Genomic DNA, 19,206 nt, shown 5'->3' on the forward strand with positions numbered 1-19,206 from the left:
GGCCAAAGTGAAGGCATGAATTTTACTCTAAGGAAAATGAAAGCAAAGAACCAATGATGCCCGATTAAACTCGTGGATATACTACTGATAACAACTTCCCTTTCTAAGCCACGGTACACAGAGTACTTCCAAGGCCGCCATTATGGTCATGCTTTTAGTGGATTGAATTTTTTTTTTAATTTTTTTAAATGTTTATTTATTTTTGAAAGAGAGAGAGAGATGGAGTGTGAACAGAGGAGGGGGAGAAAGGGAGGGGGAGACAGAATCCTAAGCAGGCTCCAGGCTCTGAGCTGTCAGCACAGAGCCCAACATGGGGCTTGAACTCATGAACCATGAGATCATGACCTGAGCTGAAGTCGGGCACTTAATTGACTGAGCCACCCAGGCATCCCTGGATTGAATATTTGGATCCCTTGACTTGTGGAGAGGACATAGGTGGGTTATGAGTTCCAGAAAACATCTGAAAATAATAAAACGCCTGCAGTGCTAGTGTAGAACTAGACTGAGTATAGCTAGTATCTGATGTGTGCAAAGGCCCATTGAGATCTGTCTGGGTCTTGGAATTATGATCATTATAAACACCAGCTCTTGTTGTCTAATTAGAGATCAAGTTGAATGTGCAAAGATCTTGAGACAGACCTTAGAAACTGCTTTCAAGAAATATATATGCCGCTGTAATTATAAAATGCTTATTATTTTATAGGTGCATGTATACTTACAAAATTACTTTCAAAAATTATTTTCTGGCGTGACTTCCTTGCCTTTTGTCAGTTAAGCCCTTTCTTGTAAAAGTGCTGGAAAGAGTTCTTGTAAACTGAACCCTTTAAGCATTTGGATGCTGGTGCCTGAGAATTCACTGTGTTGTAATTAGAGTTGGCCACCTTGATTGGCTGCAGAGAATTATAGGAACACCAAGTAACGATGCAACAATTATGCCCCAGCAATTAGCAACCAATAAAGCAGCAGACCTCATTGATATAGCTGTCCTACTTAGTAAAAATATTGGAAAACAAATACCGTGCAAAATAAATAACATGCAGCTAGCTCTGGAAGAGGAGCAAAGTGAACTTGTCTATGGAAGGGGATCTAAGAGCAACGGGGCCTGGGCTGAGGGGGAGCGATTCCTGAGCATGGGGTGGCCGGTCTGACAACCTGGATAACTAATCCATAACCCCTACACCACCACCCCCCCACCCCGTTTGAGTGCTTAGGGTGTATGGAGGGCCATTCTAAGCGTTGGACAGGCTTGGCCGTATTTCATTTTCACCACAATGCACGGAGACAGCTGCACGGTCAGCAACATTTTACAGATGAGGAAACTGAGGCCCAGAGAGATTACACGGTCATAAGGGGCAGAGCCCTGATTTAAACCAGAATTTAAATTAAACCCAGAGTCTGCGTGTTCCCAGCTAGGTCATCCAGCATTTCTAACTGAGCCCGTCTTTGTTGGAGCCCCAGCAATGCTCCCTAAGGATGTCTCCCTCCACTCTCAAAATTTATTGCTACTCAGACTGTGGATAATAGAGCCTTGTTGTAAAAGTAAGTCCTTTTTGACAGACACAAACCATTTAAAGCATGTTTGAAGATGTGTACTCACCACTTGTGTTTTGCCATTTAATTTTCAGCAAACTACACTGGTGATACAGCTGGACATACAGTGGGATCATTGGACTTAGCCACCATTTCTTTTTTTTTTTTTTTAAATTTTTTTTTTAACGTTTATTTATTTTTGAGAGACAGAGACAGAGAGTGAGTAGGGGAGGAGCAGAGAGGGAGGCACAGAATCCGAAGCAGGCTCCAGGCTCTGAGCTGTCAGCACAGAGCCCTCCGTGGGGCTCGAACTCACGGACATGAGCCTGGAGATCATGACATGAGCTGAAGTCGGATGCTTAACCTACTGAGCCGCCCGGACTTGGCCAAGATTTCTATGAATTGAGAACATCCCATTCTGCCCTGGACACTTTACATTGACTCGCTGCCCACTCATCACTGTTCCCCTACTCCTGGACCCATCCAGACCCCTCCCTCTTCACCTCCATTTACCATACTTATTCTCCTTTGTGCCTGGCCCCTCAATACCGTGGCGTCACCCCAGTTTGGTTGTGTCCTTCCCCTAATGTGCTCCAGCTTAGAGGACCTGCTTTATCCTCCTCATTCTAGCCAGCCCTCATAATTCCCTTGCAGGCATACCCCAGATCCACGTAGGAAGAAGAGCCACGTGGTGCTTGAAAGCTTGGGTTTGTTTCTACCCATGTGACCACGGGTGAAATGGTGAATTTCTCTGAGCCTCTGATTCTCCACCTGCAAGATGTAAATATCAATAGCATTTTCTGCTCCGGGTTGGCACAGAGCCACTGATGACATCACGTTCAGTACACGTTCAGGACTGTGCCCTGTATGGTTGTGATATGATTGAACATTGGGTGTGTTCAGTAAATGATAGGTACTAATTAAGAGAAATCTCCGTCCACCCTGTCCTGGCCAGCAGTGCAAGGCTACTCTCCAGCTAAGGACTGAATGGGAAGAGAGTCAGTTGTGTGCGAACAAACATTAAGCCTGTGTTCTTTCTTTTGTCGTCCCCACATCTAGCATAGCTCTCGGAAAACTACAATAATAGCTAGAAGAAAAATCCATGCACATTTATTGAGCACATACTAATTTCTAGGTACTATGGTAAACACTTCATCTGTGATATTTAATCCTCACAAGGATTCTCTGGGGGTAAGTCCTTTAATGTTCCCTGCTTTATGAGAATGAGAAAGCCAAACTTCGAAGAAGTGAAAGGATTTGCACACACAGTGGCAGCCAAGCTGGAATTCAAAGTGAGGATGGTCTGTCTGTAAACCCTGGCTTTGACCATAGAATAAGATGCTTCAGTAAACAGTGTGAAGGAAGGAGGGAGAGAGGGTGATAGGAAGGAAAGAAGAAGGAAGGAAGGGAGGGGGAAAGGAGAAAAGAAAGGACGCCCTCTGCAGTCCCAGGTCTTCTTACACTTGACTGCGCACTGGAAATCCTTTGGCCAACTTAAAAAAAAAAAGTCCTGATACCTGGCTCCTACCCCCCAGAGACTGTAGTTTAATTGGTCTGGTCTGCAGCCTGGTCATCAGGATTGTGAAAGCTCCCAGGGGATTCTCGGGTGCAGTCAAGGTTGAGCCCCGCTGCCTTAGCTGGAGCACATTGCCCCTGTCCTCCAAGGTGGCCGGAGAGCACTTTTCATTAGCACACGTGAGCAGCACCTGAGGCCTCCGATGGCGGCTGCAGGTGCACTGGGCCCCGACAGGGCAGGGGTACATGCAGGGACGGACGGTGTGGTTGATGTAGAACCCGGAGGGGCACAGAGTTCAGGAAGTGGGGTTTATTACAGTCCAAATGACAAAACCTTCTGTGCCGAGCTGCATGCCGACAGTGCTCAGACTGCAGGAGGGGATTGACGCAGTCCCTTCTGGTGAGTGTCCCCCTCACTGTGGTGACAGGGCGCCTTGTGTCTGGAATTTCCTGGAAGATGACTTTTTCAGATTGCCCCAGGCTGGTTGCCCCGATCCACCTCCCGGTCTGGCTCGCTGGGGCCGAGCAGCTGGGCCTGGGGACTCCCGAGCCGGGCTGGGCAAACCCTGGGACTTGGCACCGGGAGGGGAGGAAAGACAACAGCCTGTTGTAGGGGGCGGTGTCTGAATCACTGTGGGAGTCGCTGAAGTTATTCGGACTGCACTGCCAAGGGATATAGCATTTCCTTTGATTCAGGAAGGAAACAGAGCTTTTTTTTTTTTTTTTTTTTTTTTAAATACGAGTTGGTGAGTATTCCTCAGATTCACTGCCAAGCCTGGAACTGGAGGCTGGTCTGCACAATTCCCCAACTTTGCCCTCCATGGAGAGCCATGCAGGTGGTCTGTTCTGTGTCTCTTGGCTGCCACAAGATGCATCAGTACATGGGAGATCTGCCCTCTGCAGAAAGAAACAAAAAATAATCAAACAAAAATAACCATTCTCCGCGCTTGGCCTTGCCATCGGCTCAGAATGTTCTTGAAGCGCATAATAAAAGTGGCTATTTATGTTGCCTGTGTCCCAGATCGTGTGCTAAGTGCTTTTCGTTATTAGATCATCTCACGGTCGCTTGCTCTCCAAGTGGTACATGATATTACCCCCATTTTATAGAAACGTTACTTGAGTTTCCGAGAAGTGAAAATGCATGACTGAAGGTCAGAGAGCTTACATGTGTGTAAAACAGGATCTGGACTAAGTTCTAACACAATACATGTACTCAGTGACCTCACTGCATGGCATGTGTTTCATCTGTCTCTGAATTTCTGGCCCCTTGCACAGAGTCCAGTGCCTAGAAGAGTCACAATAGTGTGGGATGGACGGATGGATGGATGGATGGTCAAAGGAAGCCATTACAATCATTCTGTCCTCAATTCTTTATCTGTGGAGTTGTAAGAACAGAGAAATGATGTGTGTGACCAAGCTTTTAAGTGGGGATGTCCATAGGTAAGGAAAGCTTGCTAACATTCACTAACACACTCAGAAAAGTATATTGAAAGGGTAAAATTTCTCACTGTGGCTATTCAGAATCTACCTATTTCACTGATCAAGCGCACACACACACACACACACACACACACACACACGTCGGAGTGGTGAGACATCAGAGATGAAGGATCTAGAAAATTTTCCAGATGACAGAGGGTGGACGTGAGAGAAGATTCCATGTCAGGACATTCTTTTTTTTTTTTCTTTTTTCTGTGTAGGAATTCAGTGCTTGTGGGGATTGGAGCTGGAGGGGAATTCTGAGGCTGTGTGTGCAATGCCTCGTGCCAGAGATTAGGAAACACAGAGGAGGCTAGCCACTTAGCCTAAGTCACAGAGAAAGTCCGTGAAAAGCTGCAAGGAGCATTGAGGTTCGGATCTGCAGCCTCGCTCACCCCCTTCCTCCTGCCTGGAGCTGGGCTGAGCCTCGGGCCTGGCAGACCCACAACAGCCTGATTGATGCTTCCTCTGCTTTTGTCATTTATTTGCCGTGGGTTTTTTTTTTTTTCCTTCCCCCAACAGAGCTGATAAGGAAGGTGTTGCTAGAGAATCCTGTATCTCTTCCTTTTTTTTTTCCCTCTGACCAGGGAGATGCAGTTTTCATTACTCTGGCCACTTTTCAAGGGTAAGCAATCTTGCATTATTTAGCACCTAAACTGGGCCTTGAAAGAGACTCAGCGGAGGCCTCCTAATGTTGGGGTGTCGTGCTCCATCCCAACAAAGAAACCCATCTGTTCGGCCGGCCGAGCTTTTCCATCTGATCGGAATGTTTTGTTGTTGTTGTTGTTGTTGTTGTTGTTGTTGTTTTGTATTTTTGCCTTTGGCTCCAAACGCTGATGCTGACCGGAATTTGCAAGTTGACAGCTCGTCTGTACCCTCACCCTGCCCCTCAGGTGGTGTGATAAGAGGGAGCCACAGGCAGTGGGCCGGGGAGGTTGAGAGCCCAGGGTCTGCCAGTGCTGTGCACGGTGGCGGCCGGCAGGTTACTTTACTTCCCTGAGCGTCAGGTTCCCACATCAGAGAATCTGAGATCTGGGTGGAGACGAGGGTGAGGCAAGAGAGGCATCCCGGGTACAACGTTTACAGAAGCACCATGCGTGGGCCTGAAAGCGAATGCCCCTTAGACGTCGCACCCAAGACTCCTCTGCCTCCCGTAGTCCGGGCCCTGGTTGAGATGGTTAAGATAATAGCCACTAACCCTTGTGAAGCATTTACTGTATGCTTACCACTCTCCCAAGAGCTTTATGTAATGTGCAGCCTTATACAGTAGGTGTGATTTTACCCCCATTTTATTGTTATTTTTAAAATTTTTTTAGTGTTTATTTATTTTTAAGAGACAGAGAGACAGAGCGTGAGCGGGGTAGGGGCAGAGAGAGAATGAGACACAGAATCCGAAGCAGGCTCCAGGCCCTGAGCTGTCAGCACAAAGCCTGAGGCGGGGCTCGAACTCACGGACCGTGAGATCGTGACCTGAGCCGAAGTCTGACTCTTAACCGACTGAGACTTCCAAGCGCCCCTATGACCCCCACTTTGATAAAGAAACTGATCTCGAGATTGTCACCCTCCCACGATCACAGAGTCTGTAAGTGATAGAGCCTAGATTTCTACTCTGACACTTAGTAGATGCTTAAATAAATGCTCGGCTGCTATTTGTGCTGTGGCTGTTATTCAGGTGTGAAATCAGCAGCCACGCTCCTGCCCTGTAGCAGCCAGAATTTTGCCCAGGACGTCAAGTGGCGTCTGACTGCCTCCACCAGTCTTGGAGGTGACAGATCCGTTTACAGCGCTGCTGAATGGAGTCATATTAACTTATCCATCTCTGCCAAATGCTATTCATTGTGAGATCTGCCCCATAATGAAGCATGATGGATTGCTTCTTTTGGCCAGAGAATAACTTAACCTCTGACTCGAGATGGAGGTATGTTTTCCATGAAAAGGTGGTTAACAGCCTCTTCCACCCATCAGAAATACTGGCCAAGGCTGCGTGAGGTGCCAAAAGCCGTATTCCATCCTCAAAGTCTGTGAAAATAAATTCCTCTCAATATATTATGTATTTGGTTCCCCATCTGGGTTTCCAGGAATTAGGGCTGTTATTGTACAGTCTAATTTTAAATCTGGAGCTTTATTATTCAAAAGAAATGTCTTTTTTTTTTCTTCCCTTCTTGTTCTTTTCCCTCCTTGCTCTGTGTGCATTCTGTAGTGGGTTTAATTGAGTTTTCCCCACAAGGATTCCATTGCAACTTCAGGGCTTGAATATCCTGATAGTCAATGGAGCTTAAAAAAAAAAGAGAACATTTGCAGCCGTGACTGTATTCAAACAGAATCCCTCATTTCCGTGGAGAAGTACAATATGTCCAAGTGAGCCGGTTTTATATTAACTTTGGGGCGGGAGGTGGAATCTGAGAATTGAGGATGTGCTGTGTTGAGGCTGTCCCCGTGGGGAGCTCTGTGGCTGCGAAGGTGCTTGTCAGGTGTGGTCGTGGGCAGAGAGTCTGGGTCCAGGCACACCTCCCCACTAATCTTATCCTCTCCTTCCTCCCTCTCTGTCTTTCCTCCACCCAGGGGTGGACGCACTCCATATCAGATGGACATTACCCTTAGGACTCCTAGGTTGTGACATCTTTACACACCAACCCTTTCTTTCCTCCTTTCTAGGTGGGTGTGTTTTGGGGAGGGCATAACATGGGACTCACGGCTGAGTTCATGTGCTCTGTCCTCTTTCACCTTGCTCCTTTGGAACTGGTCTCCTACACACTGATCTGAGCCTTCTTTATTTGTGCCCTGTCTTTGACAGGGGAACGCTCATGCCTGAAAGAGATTTGTAACCTACAAGGCACATGCAAAATAAATGAAAATCAAATTGAATTTTAAAATATTCTTAGATACTGTAGTCGGTTTTTTAAGATTTTATTTTTAAGGGGAGCCTGGGTGGCTCAGCCAGTGAAGCGTCAGACTCCTGATTTCAGCTCACAGTCTGTGAGTTCAAGCCCTGGGGTCAGGCTCTGTGCTAACAGCGCAGAGCCTGCTTGGGATTCTCGTTCTTTCCCTCTCTCTCCGCCCCTTCCCTACTTGTGCACTTCCCCCCCCCCCCAAAATAAATAAGTAAACTTAAAAAAAAAATTTAAGTGACCTCTACACCCAATGCAGGGCTTGAACTCACAATCCCGAAATCAAGAGTCACACATTCTGGGGCGCCTGGGTAGCGCAGTCGGTTGAGCGTCTGACTTCAGCCAGGTCACGATCTCGCGGTCCGGGAGTTCGAGCCCCGCGTCGGGCTCTGGGCTGATGGCTCAGAGCCTGGAGCCTGTTTCTGATTCTGTGTCTCCCTCTCTCTCTGCCCCTCCCCCGTTCATGCTCTGTCTCTCTCTGTCCCAAAAATAAATAAAACATTGAAAAAAAAAATTAAAAAAAAAAAAAAGTCACACATTCTACCAACTGAGCCAGCCAGGTACCCCTCTTAAATTTTCTAAAGAGTGTTGGCATAGGGCATGACAGTGCTTCGGGGCTAACACGCTGCAAGCCCAGCTCTTTCTCCTCTTAGCTGGGTGATTTGGGTCAGGATTTTGGTCCCTTGGGTTCTCAGGTTCCTCATCTCTGAAATAAGGCTAATACCATGTTTATTTCAAAGGCAGTCATGAAAGTTTAATGAGATGTAATTCTCAAACTCCTTGCATGGGGCTGATGTTAACCCTCGATACTTACTTGTAGGCCACGTTGACGAGGGGGGAGAGGGATATGATTGTTTTCTACCATCTCTCCACGCGGAGCCTCACCCTTATTCTGGAGTATTCCATTTGAAGGCGTGCAATTTTTAGAGTGGAAAGTGACTCCTGTTACTTCTGCCGCCTTTCAGTGGCACCAGAACTGGTTCCTTGAACTGTGGACTAACGCACATGTGGTCTCTAGTAAAAGCCGTGCAAGGAGTGAGAGTGGAAAATTCCAGGTCTGGCTGCTGTGTGGGTGGCTGACCCTATTAACCATTAACAGTTTATCTTGAATCTGATTCTGATTCCATCCCATTTGTTCTCCCTGCCCCTTCGTTCCCTGGTTCCCTTCTACAATTTACATTAGAAAATGAACGGCAAGTGTGTCCCATTTGTTAGTGTTGGGGCCACTGGCTGTTCTCCCGTGTCGGCTTACCTAGGCATTCTCTTGGGTTTTTTTTGCTAACTCACCACCATCAGGGATGGAAGAGAGACGGCCTTTTCTCTGGGCCTGTTACTCCATCTATGAAATCAGGCGACTGGCTCCCTGCCATCCTACATCATTTTGGCATTCAGAGGCAATGGCTTTTGAGCTCCTGAACAGAAAGGCACTTCAAACACAGTGGGGCATAGGAGTGTTGCTTCTTATATAGAGGGGAGGCGGGTGCAAAAGACCGATCAAAATTCAAAAGGTCATAGTTACCCCTGTAACTGTTGTAAATTGCCCAGTGAGGAGGCACAGAAATCAGGCTGTCAAGCTATAACTCTGGATGTGTATAACATTGGGTGTGTCACCGTAAAGTGTATACAGGCTACACATAACCTATAGAATACAATAGAGGGATGCGCCGGGTGTAATTGTATGCTGTTTTTGAATTATCTCAAGAGAGAGCGTGCGTAGCTGGATTTAGGTATCCAACACATGCTTGATTCTGCACCCCTCTATCACAACTGAATTATTTCGCCTTTCTGTAAAAGAAGTTCTATGAAAAATGGGGCGCCTGGGTGGCTCAGTCGGTTGAGCACCCGTCTTCAGCTCATGTCATGATCTCACGGTCTGTGGGTTCGAGCCCCGCGTCGGGCTCTGTGCCGACAGCTCGGAGCCTGGAGCCTGCTTCGGATTCTGTGTCTCCCTCTCTCCCTGCCCCTCCCCCACTCATGCTCTGTCTATCTGTGTCTCTCAAAAAACGAATAAACATTAAAAAAAAATTCTATGAAAAGAAATTGTGTTTTAAGATTGAGAGAGCTTAGTTTCTCCACTATTATGTAAGCCTTATCAGAGGAGGAGTTCGCCTATAAGGTTGGCCCACAGAAATTAGGGAGAAACCACCACAGAGCAAAACCTTAGCCTTCCTTTATTGTAAATAGGATAAGAACTTGATTGGCTCACACAGTGGGCCCTCAGACCAGTAACCATCTCATACAGACTCATGGAGCTCCTTAAGTCTACAATCCTGTTTACTCTGGGCCAGTTACCCAGAGAAAATAGTACCGACAAGAAGAGGAGTGAAAGCCGACAGTAACCGACTGCTGTCTGTGATCCAGGTTCTATACTGAGCCTTTTGTATGTGCTGTCTTCTTTGAGCTAGGTACTTTTACCATCCCCATTTCACTGATGATGAAACTGAGGCATAGCGGTGTTAAATACCAGGACTGACCACACAGGTCGGGAACATAGCTCCCAGGATAAAAATGCTAGCCGTCTGATTCCAGAGCTCATGCTGTCTGCCATGGTTTGAATGCGTGGGTCCCCGTAAAATTCCTGTGTTGAAATCCTACCCCCCAATGTGATGGTATTCATAGGTGGGGGTCTTTGCAAGATGATTAGGTCATGGGAGTGGAGCCTCCGTTAACAGTGTTAGTAAAAGAGATTCTGCAGAGGTCTTTAGCCCCGCAGCAAGACGGTGCCATCTATGAACCAGAGAGAGGCCCCTCCCCAGAATGCAATCATGCTGGACCATGCGGGCACTTAAATCAGAGACATCCAGCCTCCAGAAGCGGAAGAAATAAATTTCTGTTATTTATAAGCTACTCCATCTGTGGTGTTGTATTATAGCAGCCCAAAGAGACCAAGAATCTCTCAGAAGGACACACACAAAAACCAAGGCTTCCATCTTGGTGCCTCTCCTGCATGCTTGGGCGAGTCATGTTCTCTCTCCACGTCTCCGTTTCCTCACCTATGAACTGAAGACAGTGGAATCTGAATGGGAACTTTGAGCAAAGACATTGAAACAATGCATGGGGAACTGGTGTGCAGTTTCATAGTGATAGTTTATAGGTTGGTGCTGATTTAAAAACTCAGACGGGGTAGATCATTGGACTACCAGCTTCTAGTGCTTCCTCCCAGTGACTGCCGGTCAAGACCAGTTGATAGCATCTCATTCATCTAAGCTCTGGCATTGCCCCTTCATCAGAGGCTCTTGGTCAAAGGTGGCAGGGGGTAGGATGGACATATCCATCTAATCTTAGAATTTTTTTCTTTTTTTTTAAGTTTTCTTTATTTTTAATTTTGAGAGAGAGAGAGAAAAAGAATGAACACGGGAGGGGCAGAGAGAGAATCTCAAGCAGTCTCTGTGCTGACCGCACAGAGCCCAGTGTAGGGCTCGATCCCACAAACCATGAGATCATGACCTGAGCCTAAATCAAGAGTTGATCGCTTAACCAACTGAGTCACCCAGGCGTCCCTGGAGTTTTTCTTTCAGGGGTGCTTCTGACTTTTTTTCTAATATATGAAGTCTTCAAGGAGTGCCCTGACCCACTATTCAGAAAGGGCAGGGTCAGTACCAATTAAGGAGACGACCACTGAATCTGTTGACTTAAAAAAAAAAAAGTGAGTCCCTGCCTTTGAGACTCATTGCTTAGATACCTATTCATCTGTGATAAATTGCCTTAATAAATGCCATTGAGCCGGGGAACAATGAGAATGAGGGCGAATTAAGAATAGAGGGCCCTCTTCTCCAGGGAGACGAGACATTATGATATGCAGTGTCCTGGGACTTTTACAGTGCAATGATGCTGATTCTGGAAAGCTTGTGAAAGGAGGGGAGACACTTTTCTGCTTGCTGGGGAAAAAGACACCAGCTCAACTCATTCATGCATCGAAGACACATTTTGGCACATGGTAAAGAGGAAAGAAGGGATCTGGCGTCTGGCTGTGATCGGCAGCCACCTCACCAGGTGTCTGGCAGAAAGTGCTGGAAGTTGAACAGCACTGGGTCATGGCGACCTTACCTGATGCTGTTTGAGGGAAGCCAGCAGCACCGGGGGGTCAGAAGCTCTGAGCTGGAGTGCAGGCTCCTCCTTGGCTGTGTGACTCTGGCCTCATCTCTTGGTGTCTCAGCCTCCAATCACCTCACTGGGCTGCTGGGGGCACCGGTCAGATTTGTGGGAGGACCTTATGAACTGCCAGCAGCTGCTTGTAAATGAAAAATCGTCCTGTCGGGGTTCATCAAGCACCTACTTTGTGCGAGACACTGCTGGGCTCCTGGGGTATGACACTGAACAAAGAAAGCCACATGGCCCCATTCTCAGGGAATTTGCGGCTAGGTGATAGAGATAGACAATAGCAAATAAATACCTAAGACGGGAAGGGGGAGATTTGAGCAAGGAACCTGGGGGCTCCAGGTTCGCTGAGGCTGGAGGGAATGGAGTCAATGGTTGGGAAGCTGACCCTGGACCTAGTGCAGGTTACAGCCGTTGGGCACAAGCAGAAAAATTTCTCGTGTGGGAACGTTTGCGCCTCCAGGCCGGGAGGGCGCCCCCAGGCTGGCTTGCTGATGCCGATGTGAGTTCCTTGGAGAGCAAACCCCAGGGGATCCCTGATGTGTGTCTCCTTCCCTTCTAGAGAAAGATCTTTCTCTCTTCTCGGTATTTTCTCAAACTTCCTTTGTTGCCTGGACATTTTTCATTTTGACTTTGTACTTGGCACTATGTTTAGATTCATAGAAAAGTGGTAGAAGCAGAGAGTTTCCATCTCCCCCCTTGCCCGGCTTCCCTTTCAAGGTAACGTCTTCGGGGATCACGGTGAAATAGCCAAACCAGGAAATTAATGCCAGGACACTACTATTGACTAAATGGCCGGCCTGTGTGAATCTCACCGGTGTTTACCCCGCGTTCTTTTCTCTCTTCCAGGATCCAATCTAGGATCCCACGTTGCCTTTCGTTGTTATTTGTCTTTAGTCTCCTCCACTCTTTGACCATTCCTGGGTCCTTCCTTGTTCCTGACCATCTTGAAGGGCACAAAACCCTTGGGGTCACTTTAAAGAATGTCAGGGCTATTGGGTTTTGCTGCTGGATGGACAACCTGAAATAGTGAGGCTCCAATCATCAGCACCACTGGATCTAGATTGGGGGGATTTGGCTCCACTGCAGATTTGCAGAGGGAAAAGGTATAGGCACGGGGTTGGGCTCTAACAGGGACGGGGGGGAAATGGGGTGTTTCATTGAAGTATCTTTCTCCTGAGCTGCATGTTGTGATCAGCCCACCTGGTTTGAATCTGGGCAAAGTTATTTCATTTTTCTAGGCTTCAGTGTCCTACTCTGTAAAGCAGAAATCAGACCAATGCAAATCTCAGGGGAGGTATCAGGAATAAATGGGATAAGGCAGGCAAAGTATCTGATCCCATGTCTGGAACATAAAAAACATTTCATATATCTTATTCTTATTCTTTTATTCTTATTTTATTCTTATTCTTACTCTTATTCTTATTCTTATTCTTATTCTTATTCTTATTCTTATTCTCATTCTTACACCATGTTAGTATTCCCTGGCGGGCATGATGCTAAGCACTTTGTCAGCATACCTCGCTTCATCCTGGCATCTCCCCTATAAGGTAGTTGTCTGCACTTTCCAGATGAGAACCGGAGGCGCATAAGTGGTTTCACACCTAATTCTCTCCAGCCTGGTGTCCATGTCCTTTGAAACACTGCCCTGTTGCCTCACCTGGAATAATGGAGGAGATATTTCATGCGTATGTTTTAGAGCTCTTTCTCATGTATGGGTTTGAATGTATCTTGAGAACATTCTAGGGATGGGATGGGGCAAAGACATCCCATTTGATGGGTAGAGAAAGTGAGGCACAGTTTCAGAAGGAAGTGAGATACTTCTCACCCATGCACATCCTTTTGGGCGAGATGACACTAGAATCTTGACAAGATCCTTCCAAGCCCTTAATAAGCATGCCCTGGTTTTCACAAAGCATTGTGCTTTGTGCAGTCTTAGTACAGATGATGCCTCCAGGGGGTGGGTTGCAGAGACTTCATGACCAGCTCAGGGTAAAGTCCTGTCTTCTCTCTCACCCCCAGAAAATGCCCCGCGAAAGAGCCTTGAAATTGTCCCACATTGGCCAAACAATGCTGTAATTTAGAATTTGTCTTTTCTCCCCAGTTGAGACCCCCAACCACAAAGCCAAGATCTCTTGTGGCTTTGTTTGGATTTTCTAGCTTAAAAATCCTTGCGTTTTAGGAGCAAACACTAGCCATGATTCTAATGTTTGGGGAAAGGCATTAGAGACACTTAGAGAATATAAAAGTAAGCACTGACATTTTTAATTCCCATTGAAGAGAACCCGATCCAAATAGTGGGTTAAGCAGGGCAGAAATCCATTTAGTTTAAAATAAAACATATTCTCTGAGCACTGTGCGTATTGGGGGGGTCACAGAAAAATGAGACCTGATTCCTGGAGATACAGGAATGATCACAAATGAACCTGGTATGTGCCAGGTAAGTCATGTGTGTGTTCGGCCTTATTGTGTTTCTTCACAGACAACTCTGCAACTCAACAACCCTCGTGAAGATCCAGAGGGATTGAATAAACAACCCAAGTTCACATAGAAAGTAAGCGCAGATCCAATATTCGAACTCAGAAAGGCCTTGCTCATGTATTGTCACAAGGCCCTTAAAGAACATATAAGATCAATGTGCAAGCTAGTTTTTGTGATATGGTGGTTCGACTACCGATTGGGTTTCCCCTCATAATTCTGTGAGTAGACACCATAGCGAGGTTACCAAATCTGCTCTCAGAATATGCTTCCAAGGGTCTTCCCAAGCCCCGTTTAGCCCCGCTTCTCTTCCTCATTGGCTTGAGCTGGACATACACATGATTTCTTACCTTGCCAAGCCAGAATGGAGACAACAGAGAAGGGAGTGAATAAAATGTCTGCCTAGGAATGGACATGTGTTAAAACCAGATAAATTCAGTTCATCATTAAAAAAGTCGAGCAGGAAGGCATCTGACTCGTGGGAGGCATTCGATACATGTGAGTTGAATGAATTGATGGGTGAGGGAGTAACTTTTGAGACCTAAAGTGGTTAGTAGAATGCCCTGGCAGAAGACACGCTGGTGAATCAACTCTAGCTCTGTCCCTTTTTGCACACAGGTGGAAAATGAGGTAAAGAGAGTTGCTGTCACTCAGCCTCACCATACGTCGAGGGGCAGGTAAGGAGCTGTGCCCACATGTGCACAAGATATTGCACTTCTGCTTATTACACAAGACTATTTCTAAGAAAAGGGCCATTTTAATCACTACACATCCATTAGAATGGCCAAACCCAGAGGACTGCCAACACCAAATGGGGAGCCGCAGGAGCTCATCCATAGCTGGTTGGGGTGTAAATGGCACAGCCACTTTGGAAGACAGTGGGTGGTTTCTTACATACCTAATCATACTCTTACCGTGGGATCCGGTGACCTTGCTCCCTGGTATTCACCCCAAAGAGCGGAAAACATGTCCACACAAAAACCTGCACCCGGATGTTTACAGCAGCTTGATTCATAATTGCCAAAACTTGGAAGCAGTGAGGGGATAAACAGTGGTACATCCAAACGTTGGAATATTATTCAGTGCTAAAACAAAATGAGTTATCAAGCCACGTAAAGACGTGGATGCTTGTCAAATGCGTATTACTGAATGAAGACAGCCAATCTAAAAAGTCTACATACTATATGATTCCAACTATTCTGGAAAAAGGCAAAGCTATGGAAATAGTGAAAGCATCAGTGGTTGCCAGGGCGGCAGGGAGGAATCAATGAATAAGCAGTGCACAGAGGGTTTTTAGGGCAATGAAAGTATTCTGTGATGCTATACTGGCAGGTGCGTGTCCTTATACGTTTGTCCAAACACATAGAATGTCCAACACCGAAAGTGAACCCTCCTGTCAACTGCGGACTTTTACTGATTGTGATGTGTCAATATAGGTTCATCAGCTGCCACAAAAGTCCCATTCTAGTGGGAGAGGTTGTGTATGTGTGGGGACAGAAGGTAGATGAGACACCTTGTCTTTCAGTTTTGCTGTGAACATAAAACTGCTTTAAAATACAAAGTCTTTAGGGGCGCCTGGGTGGCTCAGTCGGTTAAATGTGTGACCTCGGCTCAGGTCATGATTTCGTGGTCCATGTGAGTTCGAGCCCCACGTCGGGCTCTGTGCTGACAGCTCAGAGCCTGAAGCCTGCTTTGGATTCTGTCTTCCTCTCTCTCTGCCCCTCCCCTGCTCACACTCTGTCTCTCTCTCTTTCTCTCTCTCAAAAATAAATAAACATTAAAAAAAATAAAAAGTAAATTACAAAGTCTTTAAAAAAACAAAAACAAAGACAAGAAGCTAAAAACCCTAACAGAGGAGAATTTCCTCAGCGTGGCCAAGAATATCTCCCCAAACCTACAGCTAAGCGCCTACTTCGTGGTGAGAAACGTGAAACTTTCCACTAAGATCAGGAGCAAGGCAAGGATGTGCCCTCTCACCACCTGCTTCAAAAGAAAGAAAGAAGCTGAGGGAGAGGGAAGGAAAGAGAAAGGATTTTAACGCTTTGAAAAAAAGGATTAGAGAGGAAGGTTTGGGAATCTTAACTCTTAAAACTTATCTGTGCTGTTGTGCTGTTCATCGAAGAAGACCGCACCCCGTGTCTTTCTCTAGTGTTGTGGTTCTGGGAGCTGGAACACAGTCCTTCAGCTCCAGACAATTGAAGACCATCCGGGCTCAAGCTTGTTGAGTGACAAACCATGAACTATTTTATATTTTTCACCAAAAAAAAAAAAAAAAAAAAAAGCCTGTGAGGTAATGAACATGAACATCGTGTCTCACTTATGATTACTGCGTAATTAATTCATGTGAGTAAGAAAAAACACATTTAGGGGCTGCCATATGTGGCTTTGGTTTCTTTCATTTTTCATTTGTTTGTCTCTGAGACTAACAATGTATTATTTACCATCCGAAGGCCGATGAAAAAGGCTTTTGCCTTGCGAGCGTAAGGCTGCCTTGCGTTTCAGGCTGTTGAACTTCCACCGGGAAAGAATATAAGAGAGAGGATCATCTGTTGTGAGTGGACAAGCAGAACGAGCTTCCCTGCCTGGTGGGCTTGGGTGGAGGCCAGAGCCACAGGGAGCAAGGTGGGCCTTGATGGGACTCAGCTCAGCGATGACACGGCCCAAGCTTGTCAGATCTCCATAAAATTGTTTGGGAGAAACTAGGAAACTCGTCTTACAGGTGACACCTCCCAATGTTACATTTTTGTCAGCTGTTGGTATTATTGAACATATTGTTTCAAATCGTGAGATCCGAACAAGGCATAAGCATTGGCTGGTGTCTGACATCTAGGTTGGCATCGGCGTAAACGAGGATGCGACAATGGCTTCTCGTCTGTTGTTCACCGCTGCGGCTCTGCAGAGAGCCCACAGCTCTTTCATAGACATTCACTGTTGTGTGGTCCCCGGGGGACTCTGGGTGCTCCATGAGAAACAAATGGGGCGATGAATGTGATGTGCTACCCGTTTTAACATCCAAAGGCAAGAATGCAACCGGGAGGCCCCAGCTGTCCCCAGCCAGCAGAAGCCATCGCTTTTGGTCTACACAGGAGGCCTCTCCACTCCCTATCCCCCCTCCACGCATGCCCTGGGCCACACAGCTGGCCAGCTGCCCATGGTCTTGTCACCTGCTGGATCCTTGGAGGCATTTGAGTTGTAACTCCTTCCTTAAGCCATTAGTTACTGCCATCTCAGGAAAAGAACGCATGTGCTGCTGGCTTTAGGACTCCCTTGGAATGAGACAAAGAACAAGGGAGGCCCTGAGCCAGAATGGAGAGATGTAATTTTCCTACGTTCCAGTTCAGAATTCCTCAAAGGTTCTCCACCCCACTGTTGCCCGGTCAAGTCTTAACTTATTTCTAAGGCTACAGCCTCTAGGTCCCTGAGCAGGATGTATGTGTTCCACTTCCGGGTTCCTGTCTGAGTGTGTGGCACCAGCTTGGCGCCCCCATCATATTCTTCTCACATTTTCAACTGAGCTCTCTACGACCACGAGCTGCTAGAATAGGGGTGTGTGTTTTCCTTGGTCTCCTCCGGACCCGGGCTATTTCGTGGCACACAGCTGGGGGTCAAAGATATTTGCCAGTGAAGAACTGACAGAGATGAAGAACGTCTTCCGAATGGATGCACGGGTACCATGGAAAGCTGTTCTGATTTTGTGCTCGTGCCGTGGACCCTTCCCCACAGGACACTGTGATGAGGTAGGGGTGCTAATTTCCCTGCTCCCCTTTTATTCCTGTTTCTCACTGGACAGGCAAGAAGAAGGAGGTGAGAGAGAGCGTGGAAAGACCAGCTCGGAGACTTTTCTCCTCCGCGTCCTCCGTGCCATTGATGGGAAATTGAACCCCAGCCTCCTCTTACGATGGCATGTTCGGCAAACCCTCTACTGCTGGAATCCAATCCATCCGTTAAATACCAGAGCAGCCGATCTGGATCTGCTGTTCCCTTCAGCTGACCACTGCCGGCTGCATGGGAGGCAGGGCCGGGGGTGGGCGGGAGGGCCAAGAGGGAGCCAGAATGGGGGGGTGGGGAGAGAAGGAAGGAGGGGGTGGGGCACTCTCCTTGCGAACTTCTCCCTCCCCCGCCCGCTTCCAAATCATAAATTAACAACAGTGGACCTTGTGAAGTGCAGCTTCGCAAATTAATATGAAATACGGGGCTTTTTCATAAGCTTGAGAACCAGATTTAAAAGCATATTGGTGTTTGTACACAGCAGGCCGTAATGATCCATTATCCTGCAGACAGAGGAGCTCGCAGCAACACATAAAGAAGATGCAGTTGGGCCATCTGCTTTGATTTCTGCAGCGTCCCCAGAGATGCAAGGGAGGGGCTGACAGTCCTCTCCATCTGCCCTTACATTATCAATTACAGTTGAATTATGCCGGGAGCTGTAGGGCTGGCAGATACGGATGGGCGGCTGTGGCACCTGAAAAATATAGAAGAAAATCCATATGTTGGGAGCCAGCTGTTTATTTACAAGTCCTTGACATATTTCCTCACTTTCTCGGCTGCTGCCTTTTTTAAGGTTCCTAGAGACGTTTCGGTTCAGTGTGAACTTGAGAAGAAATTAGGTGTAGCAGCATAGCACCACATGAATAATATTTCAGTTTCCTTTTTTTTTTTTTTTTTTACAGTCGAAATGTGCGCGGAGCAAAAAAAAAAAAAAAAAACACCAACAAAAACCATCAGGTCGAACAGATTTTAAATTATGAAAAAAAAAATAGGTTGTGAAAACATCTGGGGTGGCTGCTACAGCTTGTTATGTTTATAAAACATGTTGGAACCGGCGGGGGCCACGCACACTGTACATTTTTTGGCAGCTTAGAAATCATGTGTAAAACTGTAACTTTTATGAAATGGTAAGTGTTTATGGAAGCTTAAGGGGCGGGGAGGTAGACATCGGAGCGGGCCCTGCACTTCCTGAAGTCTTTTCCCACAGTTTCTAGGGCAGGGTTTTGTTTTGTTTTGACCGGTATTTTTTCTTTCTTTTCCAACAAGGGGAAGTGCCTTGTCCCTGGTTCGATTCGTTCTAGACCGGGCAGGTGCAGGGCTGCCGCCCTGATTCGGTCGCGCTTGGGTTTTACGGTGCGGTATTGCTTCCAACCGTGTGGGGGTTTACCCTTGGTTCTTACTTCACGCCATGTCCTCTCCCCACATCCACTCAACCGGAGAGTCTATGCGC

At 46.8% G+C, this 19,206-nt stretch overlaps 1 long non-coding RNA gene across 3 annotated transcripts in view; it reads right to left on the bottom strand.

Annotated features, from left to right (window-relative positions):
* Positions 1–331: 331 nt before the first annotated feature.
* The window catches only part of LOC113595235 (uncharacterized), a 74,494-nt gene continuing 55,619 nt past the window's right edge, over positions 332–19,206 (bottom strand). The window contains exons 3-7 of one of the 3 annotated variants that reach the window (XR_008293504.1): positions 18,143–18,450; positions 14,903–16,228; positions 13,031–13,170; positions 11,460–11,640; positions 332–3,942 (exon numbers count right to left, since the gene is read on the bottom strand). This is a non-coding gene — a long non-coding RNA (uncharacterized LOC113595235). Of the gene's footprint in view, positions 3,943–11,459; positions 11,644–13,030; positions 13,171–14,902; positions 16,229–18,142; positions 18,451–19,206 lie in introns of all 3 variants that reach the window. The other 2 variants (XR_003415718.2, XR_008293503.1) reach the window with 2 other exon arrangements.

Source organism: Acinonyx jubatus, chromosome E2, assembly GCF_027475565.1.
Source record: "Acinonyx jubatus isolate Ajub_Pintada_27869175 chromosome E2, VMU_Ajub_asm_v1.0, whole genome shotgun sequence".
NCBI lineage: Eukaryota > Metazoa > Chordata > Mammalia > Carnivora > Felidae > Acinonyx > Acinonyx jubatus.